The sequence below is a fragment of the Oreochromis niloticus genome, linkage group LG6 (genome assembly GCF_001858045.2).
Source record: "Oreochromis niloticus isolate F11D_XX linkage group LG6, O_niloticus_UMD_NMBU, whole genome shotgun sequence".
In the NCBI taxonomy this organism is placed as follows: Eukaryota; Metazoa; Chordata; class Actinopteri; order Cichliformes; family Cichlidae; genus Oreochromis; species Oreochromis niloticus.
The window spans coordinates 42,114,137-42,123,878 of NC_031971.2; positions in this window are offsets into that span (position 1 = coordinate 42,114,137).

Below are 9,742 nucleotides of genomic sequence, written 5' to 3' on the forward strand. Positions count from 1 at the left end.
AGTAGCTTAAGCTGGAACAGAAGAACTAAGTTGTGTGTTCTGACCCCCGTGTGAACTCTAAACCTCTATGTGAACTCTGTGTGAACTCTGACCCCTGCGTGAACTCTGACCCCCGTGTGAACTCGAAACCTCTATGTGAACTCTATGTGAACTCTGACCCCCGTGTGAACTCGAAACCTCTATGTGAACTCTATGTGAACTCTGACCCCGTGCGAAATCTGACCCCTGTGTGAACACACAACTTCATCATCCATGTCCTTCACTTGCTGTGTGACCACAAAGGGTTCTTTCACTTGGCGAGTAGTTCTGAGCTAGATGATGGGAGTATTTATCTGCTGGTATAAACTGCCTGAGTCTAACCCATCTCTTCAACAGGAGTTTCCAACGTTCCTGGGCCTGGAGCAAATTTTTCCGTGATAATCCAACCAGTTCGTGCAGCTTTGCTCCAGGTCCATCATGCATTAACTTGTATGTTTACACTTGAGCTTTCCTCTGAGGTTTCTTCAAGTAGAACAACCCCCCATGGTTTTATGTCAAACAGCAGCTCAAAGGGAGAAAAACCCAGAAAGGCCTGGGCTTCCCTTTCTGCACTGCAAACAACAAACTAACCAGTAAATGCAATTGCACTCATTCTTGTGAATGAACTTACAAATCATGGGCTTTAAGGAGGTTTGGGGGTAATAGAACTTTGCAGTAGTGGATTTCACACTCTGTTGGCTCTGATTAGTTCTTCTCACTCTGGACCTTTTGCTCAGTTTAGCTACACTTCACCTACTGCTCAAAGCAGCAGCAAAGTGCCCTTGTTCTCCATGCATTCAGTGACATGTTCCCCCCCTGCTCTGACTCAAAATCCCATCCTCAGTCTGGCAGTAATTACTCATCTTTTATCTAACTACAGTTTTAGGAAAAGTCAGTAAATATGGTGGAGTTTGAATTTAGGGGGTAGAGAATCAAGAACGAATTAAGCTAGCCAAGAACCAAGAGTGATGTTAAAGCTGAGTGTATGCAGACCCAGCCGAGAAGCCAGAGCCTGACAGATAAGTAAGGCAGTGATGAGCAGTCAGGGTTAGGGTGTGTGTGCTGGTGATGGTGGGGTGGAGGGATTTGGAGAAAATTAAGAGAAAGCTGCAGAAGCATTTTTCTTTTCAACCAAGATGGGCTGCTTCATTCTTTTTCTGAATTTTGCTGATAGTACACGGTTTAATCTGGGAAATCACTTTTAATATAAATGACAATTCTAACATTACTGGACATATTTAATTAAATATGATGGTATCCCTAAATTTTTTTTTTTTTTTAAATACTCTTTAAAGTTGACACGGTGTCTCAAATTGCTGCAAGATTGCTGACAAATTAAAGGACAATTCTGCTCAATCTGAAAGCTTCTAGAGCAGTGGTCCCCAACCTTTTTTGCCTCACGGACCGGTTTATGCCCGACAATATTTTCACGGACCAGCCTTTAAGGTGTCGCGGATGAATACAACAAAATAAAACTAGTACCGGTACCGAAAAAAAGAAGATTTATTCATAACACACGTGAAAAGACCCAGGAAAACCGAGTTAACGATAAAAACGATAACAAAACAACGCTGAAAACTGATAAAAACCCCGAAAACCATACATTTCACACCTGAGCCTCAACTCTCGCGGCCCGGTACCAAACGACTTACGGACCGGTACCGGTCCGAGGCCCGGGGGTTGGGGACCGCTGTTCTAGAGGAAAGTCACAGTAGACATGAAATTCTCAATGGATTCCACTTCCTGTACACCCACACAATATGTGTGCAGACTTTCATCTAAACCCACTGAATAATGCTAGAGAGATAATATAATGACATTTCTGGTCAAATTCAACATGCTCAATCAAATATAGCGTTCCAAAAGTAAATGTATACAGAAATCATCCTTGATGATGAAATTCACAGCCGATTACATCTCTGGGTTGCCTACTCTACTCTACTCCGTGTGCCAACTTTCATCAAAAAATGCTGCAATATTTCAGAGAAATGAAAGGACCGTTCTTCTCACATTTAACAAGGCTAACTTAATTTAAAAAACCCCGAAATTAACAAAAAATAAAATAAAATAAATCATTATTGTCCACTCACACTAAATGTTTAAGCTCCAACCATTGCAATATTTTGCTCTTTTGAATTTTATTGGATAGTGAAGTGAAGACGGACAGGAAAGTGGGGAGAGAGGGAAAATGGGCTCCAGCTCAGACTCGAACCCGGGCCACTGCTTTCCAACATAACTCGAGTATATATATAACATGAAAAATATCAAGATATATTCTTATCTTTAAATGATCATTTAAAAACTGCATGCTGTATTTGAACAAATTATGTTTTTGTATATGTTATGATTGTTTTATTATAATAGATATTTTAAAGGGGAGAAAGAAAAGGATTATACACAATTCGATCTCGCTTTGGTAAGGGAATCATTGTATCATTGAATCATTTATTTAACAGTAAAAATAACCTGCTTCAAAACACCAACCAAACCCAAAGGTCAGCGTTGTGTTTTTAATAAAACATCAGTAGCAGTGAGCAAGCTTCTTTATTTTTAACGTGGCTCACATCCATGCATGTAAACATAACCTGGTGCTGCTTCTACGACACAGTATATTATTATTATTATTATGTTATTTCTTCTCTTGTAGGTATCTGGTAATGCTCTCTTTGTATGTTGGCATTTAAGTCTTTCGGATCCATGCAAACTCTAAGAGCGCCGGTTGGTTTTTTAATGCACACCATGGAATTAACCCATTCAGTAGGTTCTTCAACTTTTCTTATAACTTCCAGTGCCTCCATCCGCTCTAGTTCCTCTTTAAGCTTGTCTTTAAGAGCAGCTGGAACACGTCGAGGTGCATGAACCACAGGCTGAGCTCCTTCTTTCAGCTTTATCTTGTAGGTGAAAGGTAAGACTCCAAACCCCTTGAATATGTCTGGGTACAGATCTACTATTGCCTCCGGCACAATGATAAACATCAGACTGTGATATTTTCCTTTTACTTGTACCCTGAGCTTGCATTTACCTTTGGTTTTGATTGGTTCTCCATTATATGGTTGGAGTAAACTGTTATTTTGGAATATGTGTGGTTTCGTCTTCATTGCTTTCACATCCAGCTCATTCACCAGATTAGCCTTGGCTCCTGTGTCTAGTTTGAAAGTTACCAGGGCTCCATTCACTGGTAACGTCTCTGTCCAGTTGTCCTGCTTCACTGTACTGACTGCAGGTTGGTCCATGGGTGTATCTTGCTGCATTACCATCCCCACAAAAAACGTGTCACTGAGAGCAGTTTCTTCTACTGTGTGTACTCTTTCTTTTTGTTTATTCTTTGAAAAACATTGCTTGGCAAAATGGTTTTGTCCATTGCATTTTTTGCATATTTTACCATAAGCTGGACATTGTTTCCTTCCATGTTTTGTGCCACATCTTTTGCACAAGAACGTGTCTTTTGATTCTTTCTGTTCTTTTTTGTACGTGCGCCCTGCCTGCCGTGTATTAACTGCAGCTACAGCTGTGCTTTCCGTGTCTGTTTCCCTCGGCGACCCGCTGAAGGTTTTTGCATGTTGTATTGCGAGCTCGCTGGCATGACATACTTTCACAGCACTTGCTAGAGTCAGATTCGCCTCCCTCAGAAGCCTCTCTCTTATCTTTGTATCTTTTATTCCAAATACGATCTGATCTCTTATCATAGATTCTTGCAGCTGTCCAAAATTGCATGTTCTTGCCTTTAACTTGAGGTCAGAAACGTATCAAAACTCTCTGAAGGTTGTTGTATACGTGACCGAAAGACGTACCTCTCAAATGTTTCATTCTTTTTGGGCGAACAGTGTTCATCAAACTTTCTCACTACTTCGTCAAACTTTTCTTTGTCTTGTGCAGTTGCGAACACAAACGTGTTATATACTTCCATCGCTTGTGGACCTGCTACGGTAAGAAGCAGTGCAATCTTCCGTGTATCAGGCTTACTATCTAGGCCGACAGCTTGCAGGTGTAGCATAAACCGCTGTTTAAAAGTTCGCCACTCACAGTCCACATTTCCGTTCCAGTTGACGGCATCTGGCGGCTTAACACTGTCCATGATGACCTGCTTTACTGGTTCACTCCTGGTACCATGTACGGTGGCCCCTAGAGACAAAACACGTACAAACTCCAAAACACATACAAACTCCAAAACACATACAAACTCCAAAACACTTGCAAACTCCAAAACACTTGCAAACTCCAAAGCACTTGCAAACTCCAAAGCACTTGCAAACTCCAAAACACTTGCAATACAAACTCCAAAACACTTGCAATACAAACTCCAAAACACTTGCAAACTCCAAAACACTTGCAAACTCCAAAGCACTTGCAAACTCCAAAACACATACAAACTCCAAAACACTTGCAAACTCCAAAACACTTGCAAACTCCAAAACACATGCAAACCCCAAAACACAACGGAAGTGCTCCAGGACGCTAGGGGCAGTGTTGAGCTTTTGTTACCTAGTAACTACACAAGCCATGAAGTACCAATGACCGGATTTGGGCTGTAGGCCGCATTTTAAGGCCGATTACTTCACAGCGACACGCTGTACCAATTCAAAGTCTGCTCCAAATGCGGCCCTTAATTTCCCTGAATTTTAAGGAAGGGTCGGTGTAGCCTTCATGGCCGAACATACCCCAGATTTCATAGCGCGGTGGTGGTGTGGATAATTTTGCCGAAAAAAAAAAAACAGCGGAAGCGGAGCAGCCGAAGAGTAAACTTTCAGAAGTAAGTACTGAATATTATGTCAGTTATTTATGCGCAAATGTTTTTATAATGAAGACCATTAAAACATTACTATTGGCCACATGTCGGGAAAGTTATGTGACATTAGCTTGGTTTTAAAGCCTTTACTTAAAAGTATTCCCCGTTCAATAGTCGACCTTAGTCTTACAGAGAATGTGAGGATTTCATGGATAATTAAAGTCAGTCATATATCCACAAACACAACAAGATGAAAGTTAGTGATGCTGCTCGGTTTGCAGTCCTGAATATGAGGGTACAAGCAGGATTCACTGCACTGTTAATGTTAGCTATGTTATATTGCTGCCTCTGTTCGGTGGTGTCGAGCCAAACGGACTTTAACGCGTGTTTGAACGAGCTGACGGTTCACTCGTTAAGATGAAAGAAAGATGCTTTAATCACAGGAGTCACACATGTGTCCACTGGACCATCTGGGAACTCTTCTTGTTTAGCACTCGTAATAACACAAACACTAAATCTTCCTTCTCTGTGCTGTTTTGTAGCAGTGTGTACACCTGAGACTGTCACCTGTCTGTCTGTCCTGCACTCTCTCTCTTTCTTTCTCTCTGATTGTGGAATAAAAGTATGAACATGTATTTATAAGTTACACTTGTGTTCGAATCCTGCAGCTTATCACACATTTGATTTCCATGTGTGACAACTGCAAGTGTCCAGAGTGAGGACAGACTGAGGGACCCACTGCTGCACATCACCTGTGAGGCTTTGCACCCCTGATGATCCACCAGGACAAACTCAGCAGTGTGTGAGGAAGAGGAGGAAGAACCAGCAGCAGCTGACAGATGGAGAGAATAGACAGACTGTTCCCTGTTTGTGAAGGACTGCTAGGAAAGTTTAACATAACTAATTGTCTGTCCTGAATCAGTCTTATTAGGTAATGTTCAAATAATATTATCATTCCAGTGTTTTCAGTGTGGGAGAAAGTACTCAGGGCCTTCAAGTTACACACTATGAAAGGCAGCAAAAGTTTAATATTCAGAAACCTAAAGTATGTATCAGCAGCAGAATGGAGCTAAAAATAAATGTTTGTTTCAGTTCTATGAAGCTTTGAGTATTTTGGATTAGTAGCACTGCTGTGTTTGTTGCATCATGTTGCTGTAATTGTTTATATGCTTTATATATTCTGAGCTAAGTTGATCTATAGTGTTACATCATATTCTATAAGGATGTTATGTGTTTGTATACTTGTGTTTGTATACTTTCTGCCCAGTTTGACCCATTTAGCAGAAGTCAGCCTGTTTAAGGCTCTGATATCTATTCTGTATGACTTAAAGCAGTTATGACATGGTCTGATTTTCTCACCCAATAAAGGAATATTTCATATATCAGTCTACTCTTCATTTTATAAGAAACAGTTATCACAGCTCATACATTTTCTTTTTATAAATATATGTAAGCAATGAGCCAAATTTAGTGATGCCAACATACTAACAACATTTGTCTCTTATATATGATACACCTATATATATATATATATATATATATATGCACTGTCAAAGATACTTGTCTTTGAGTGAAGATTTAAGGTGATAAGACATAAATAACTGCAACTTGAATCTGTAAGCTCAGTATTTAACAGAGTTCATGTTAACTGCCGTAATAGCTAATAATGATCAATATAATAACTATAATATTGGCCATATTATATTTACATTAGTGATATGACTAGTCTCATGAACAACATTAGCAAATTGTTATTTACTAACTAATCTTAAATGACTGTTCAGTACAGAAATGAAGCCCAAAAATCATGTTTTACTGTCCTGTGGTCTCAGCCTCAGATACTTATCAAATCACACAAAGTTCATGTAGAAACAAACAAACAAATGAACAAAATGTGTTCTTCATTTCTGTCAAACAAAGTTGTATGACACGTTTCCAGCGGTTAGTATCATGGTTGCTAGGCAACCTGGGAAGCGCGACGGTCATTGGTACTTCATGGCTTGTGTAGTTACTAGGTAACAAAAGCTCAACACTGCCCCTAGCGTCCTGGAGCACTTCCGTTGTGTTTTGGAGTTTGCAAGTGTTTTGGAGTTTGCAAGTGCTTTGGAGTTTGCAACTGCTTTGGAGTTTGCAAGTGTTTTGGAGTTTGCAAGTGTTTTGTATTTTGCAAGTATTTTGGAGTTTGCAAGTGTTTTGGAGTTTGCAAGTGCTTTGGAGTTTGCAAGTGTTTTGTATTTTGCAAGTGTTTTGTATTTTGCAAGTGTTTTGGAGTTTGCAAGTGTTTTGGAGTTTGCAAGTGTTTTGTATTTTGCAAGTGTTTTGGAGTTTGCATGTGTTTTGGAGTTTGTACGTGCTTTGTCTCTAGGGGCCACCGTAACCATGTCGTGGTTTTAATAAAACATCAGTAGTAGTGAGCAAGCGTCTTTATTTTTAATGTGGCTCACATCCATGCATGTAAACATAACCTGCCGCTGCTTCTACGACACAGTATATATCACAGTTTGGTTTAGACAGCCCCCTAGTGGTGAAGCTGAACTAACCCACATAACTCCTATCAACACAGTCAGAACTTTATAATAAATGCAATCACCTTTAATTAAGATTTGCATCCACTAACTATAAAACATAATCAGTAATTTCAGTGGAAAAACAACTTACATCTTTCACAGTGTCTAGAGGAAGCTACAAAAGCATTCAGAGTCTTAAGTTGTTGGTGAGCATTTCAGGTCAGGTCAATACCAGGGCAGGTAGGTGGAAATACAATGTATGGAATCCTAATCATGAGCTTAAACAGTATTTGAGTGTATCTGTATTGCATTTGTTAACAGCATTAAGAAAAAAAAAAGAGTGACAGTAATCAGCACGTGTTCAGCATCTTTACTAACAAAGGTCACAAACCAAACCCCGTGCTGAAGGAGATTTAGGGTGGGTGAATGATCTGAACCAGTTCTTCAACAGGTTTGACCAGACACTCACCAGTCCCCCCGGCCATATCTTCAGAAGAAGTAGAGGGATGTGGGTGATTAGGCCCCCAAAAGTTGATTCTGTTCATCTGGACGTTTTCAGTGTAAGAAAGGTTTCATCACTCATCCAGGTAACTTCTTCAGTCTCAGCTGACTGCAGGATTCCCCAATCTTATAAACAGTACATTTGCATAATGGTCAGTTTATGATCATTAATATGCAAACTGTCATGACCACTGATCAATGACCATGAGTACCATTTACAGAGAGTTGGGGAATGGCTGCAATCACAGCATTGTAAGATGGTGACAGATGTACCCTTAGGCCCCCTCCTCGATTCAGAGATGGTCTTTCCCTTTTCACGTAAATGGCCTCATTGGTTTCCCCGATGTATAAATCCTGGCAATCCTCCTGGCACTTAACAACGTACACTATGTTACTCTGTTTCTGTTCTCCTGAATCGGCTGGAGCTTTCTTTAGGTACCTTCCCAGCTTTGACAAAAGTCCAGCTGGGATAACCACATTTACTCAGGGCCTTCTTGATGTGCTGTTCTTCTGCTTCCCTGCCCGCTGTGTCTGTGGGGATGGTGTTCGCTCTGTGTTGTAGCGTCCTGATGACACCCAGTTTATGCTCCAGTGGATGATGAGAGTCAAACCTTAAATACTGATCCGTATGTGCAGGTTTACGGTACACATCAGCTTTTAGATGTCCCCCATTACTGATGGAAATCTCACAGTCTAAGAAGAATTGGATGTCTCGAGACCGCTCTTGGTCTCAATGCTGAGAGTGGTCCTGTTGCTGAGGTTGGGGGTCATCCTATAATCTCTTACGAACTACTTCCAACACTTCAGTTACTGGGATGCAAGTATAGAGAGATGTAACATCGTAGGAGACCATGGTTTCATCTGCCTCCATAATGACAACTTTTCAACAAAATGTTATAGGTGACCGAGTTGATCATTGTAACAAGGTGTCCTTTTGCGGCTGGATTTATAGTGAGGAACAGTATGGTGGAAGCAAAAGGCATTTATTTGCCCATATAGTTCTAAAGCCTGACAGTTACTGGCATGTCAAGCCTTCTCACAGCACAAATAATCACCCTCATCTAATGACAACTGTCAGTGCTAAATACTCTCAGTTGTTAAGGACTAAACCATTATTTTACTGTCAGGTCAGTTTTCAAATTCTAACCTTCCACCACATTCTACAGTCTAGCATTTCATTAAATAAATATATAGATACATTTTACAATTTTCATATGAATAAATATTTGACACTTTACCCTTACACCTTAACAATTATTATTAAAACTCCAAAAACCCAGGCCCAGAGATTCCCTACACTCCCTTAACCCATGGACCTTCCCGGAACCTTTAAATGGTGTCTGGACCCCTGGGGAAACATTTGCCCAAACACCCTGGAGAGGACAAAGAAAAGACAGGTGAGTAATCACATCTCAACAGTCACTTCTTTACACTAGTGATGGGCAGATGAAGCTTCATGAAGCACTGAAGCTTTTCATCCAATTGGTTCACTCCAGCGCAAAGCGTCTTGAAGCTTCAGTTGCTCTAGTAGGACATCTACTGGACGTAAAAATATTAGTTGGCATGCTTTTGAATAGTGTGGCATTTTGCACACAGCCTGTAAATGTCAACAACAAAAGGAGTGTGCAAAACATGTATATTGTAGTTATGGCAGTATGCTGTGTATATTTATACTGGCAGTATGGAAAATGATTATTTGGAAATGCTTAAAATGGAAATGATCGTTTACTGTGAGGTGAGGTGTGGTTGGGGTATGGACAGTGGTTGTGCTTTTGTAACGTTGACAGCTACACACTGAGGCTTTGAGCCTCAGTCCTGCCTGTTCACATTTTATTCTGTAAAAACTAGATTTCCACTGCTTTTATGACCTTTCTAGTGGGGAGAACATAGCTAGGATTTAATGATTTAACAAATCTTTTAAATCCTTTGTCCTCCACAATGGTAAATGGCTGGGAGTCCTCAATCACCATGCTAACCAGGTCTTCATCTG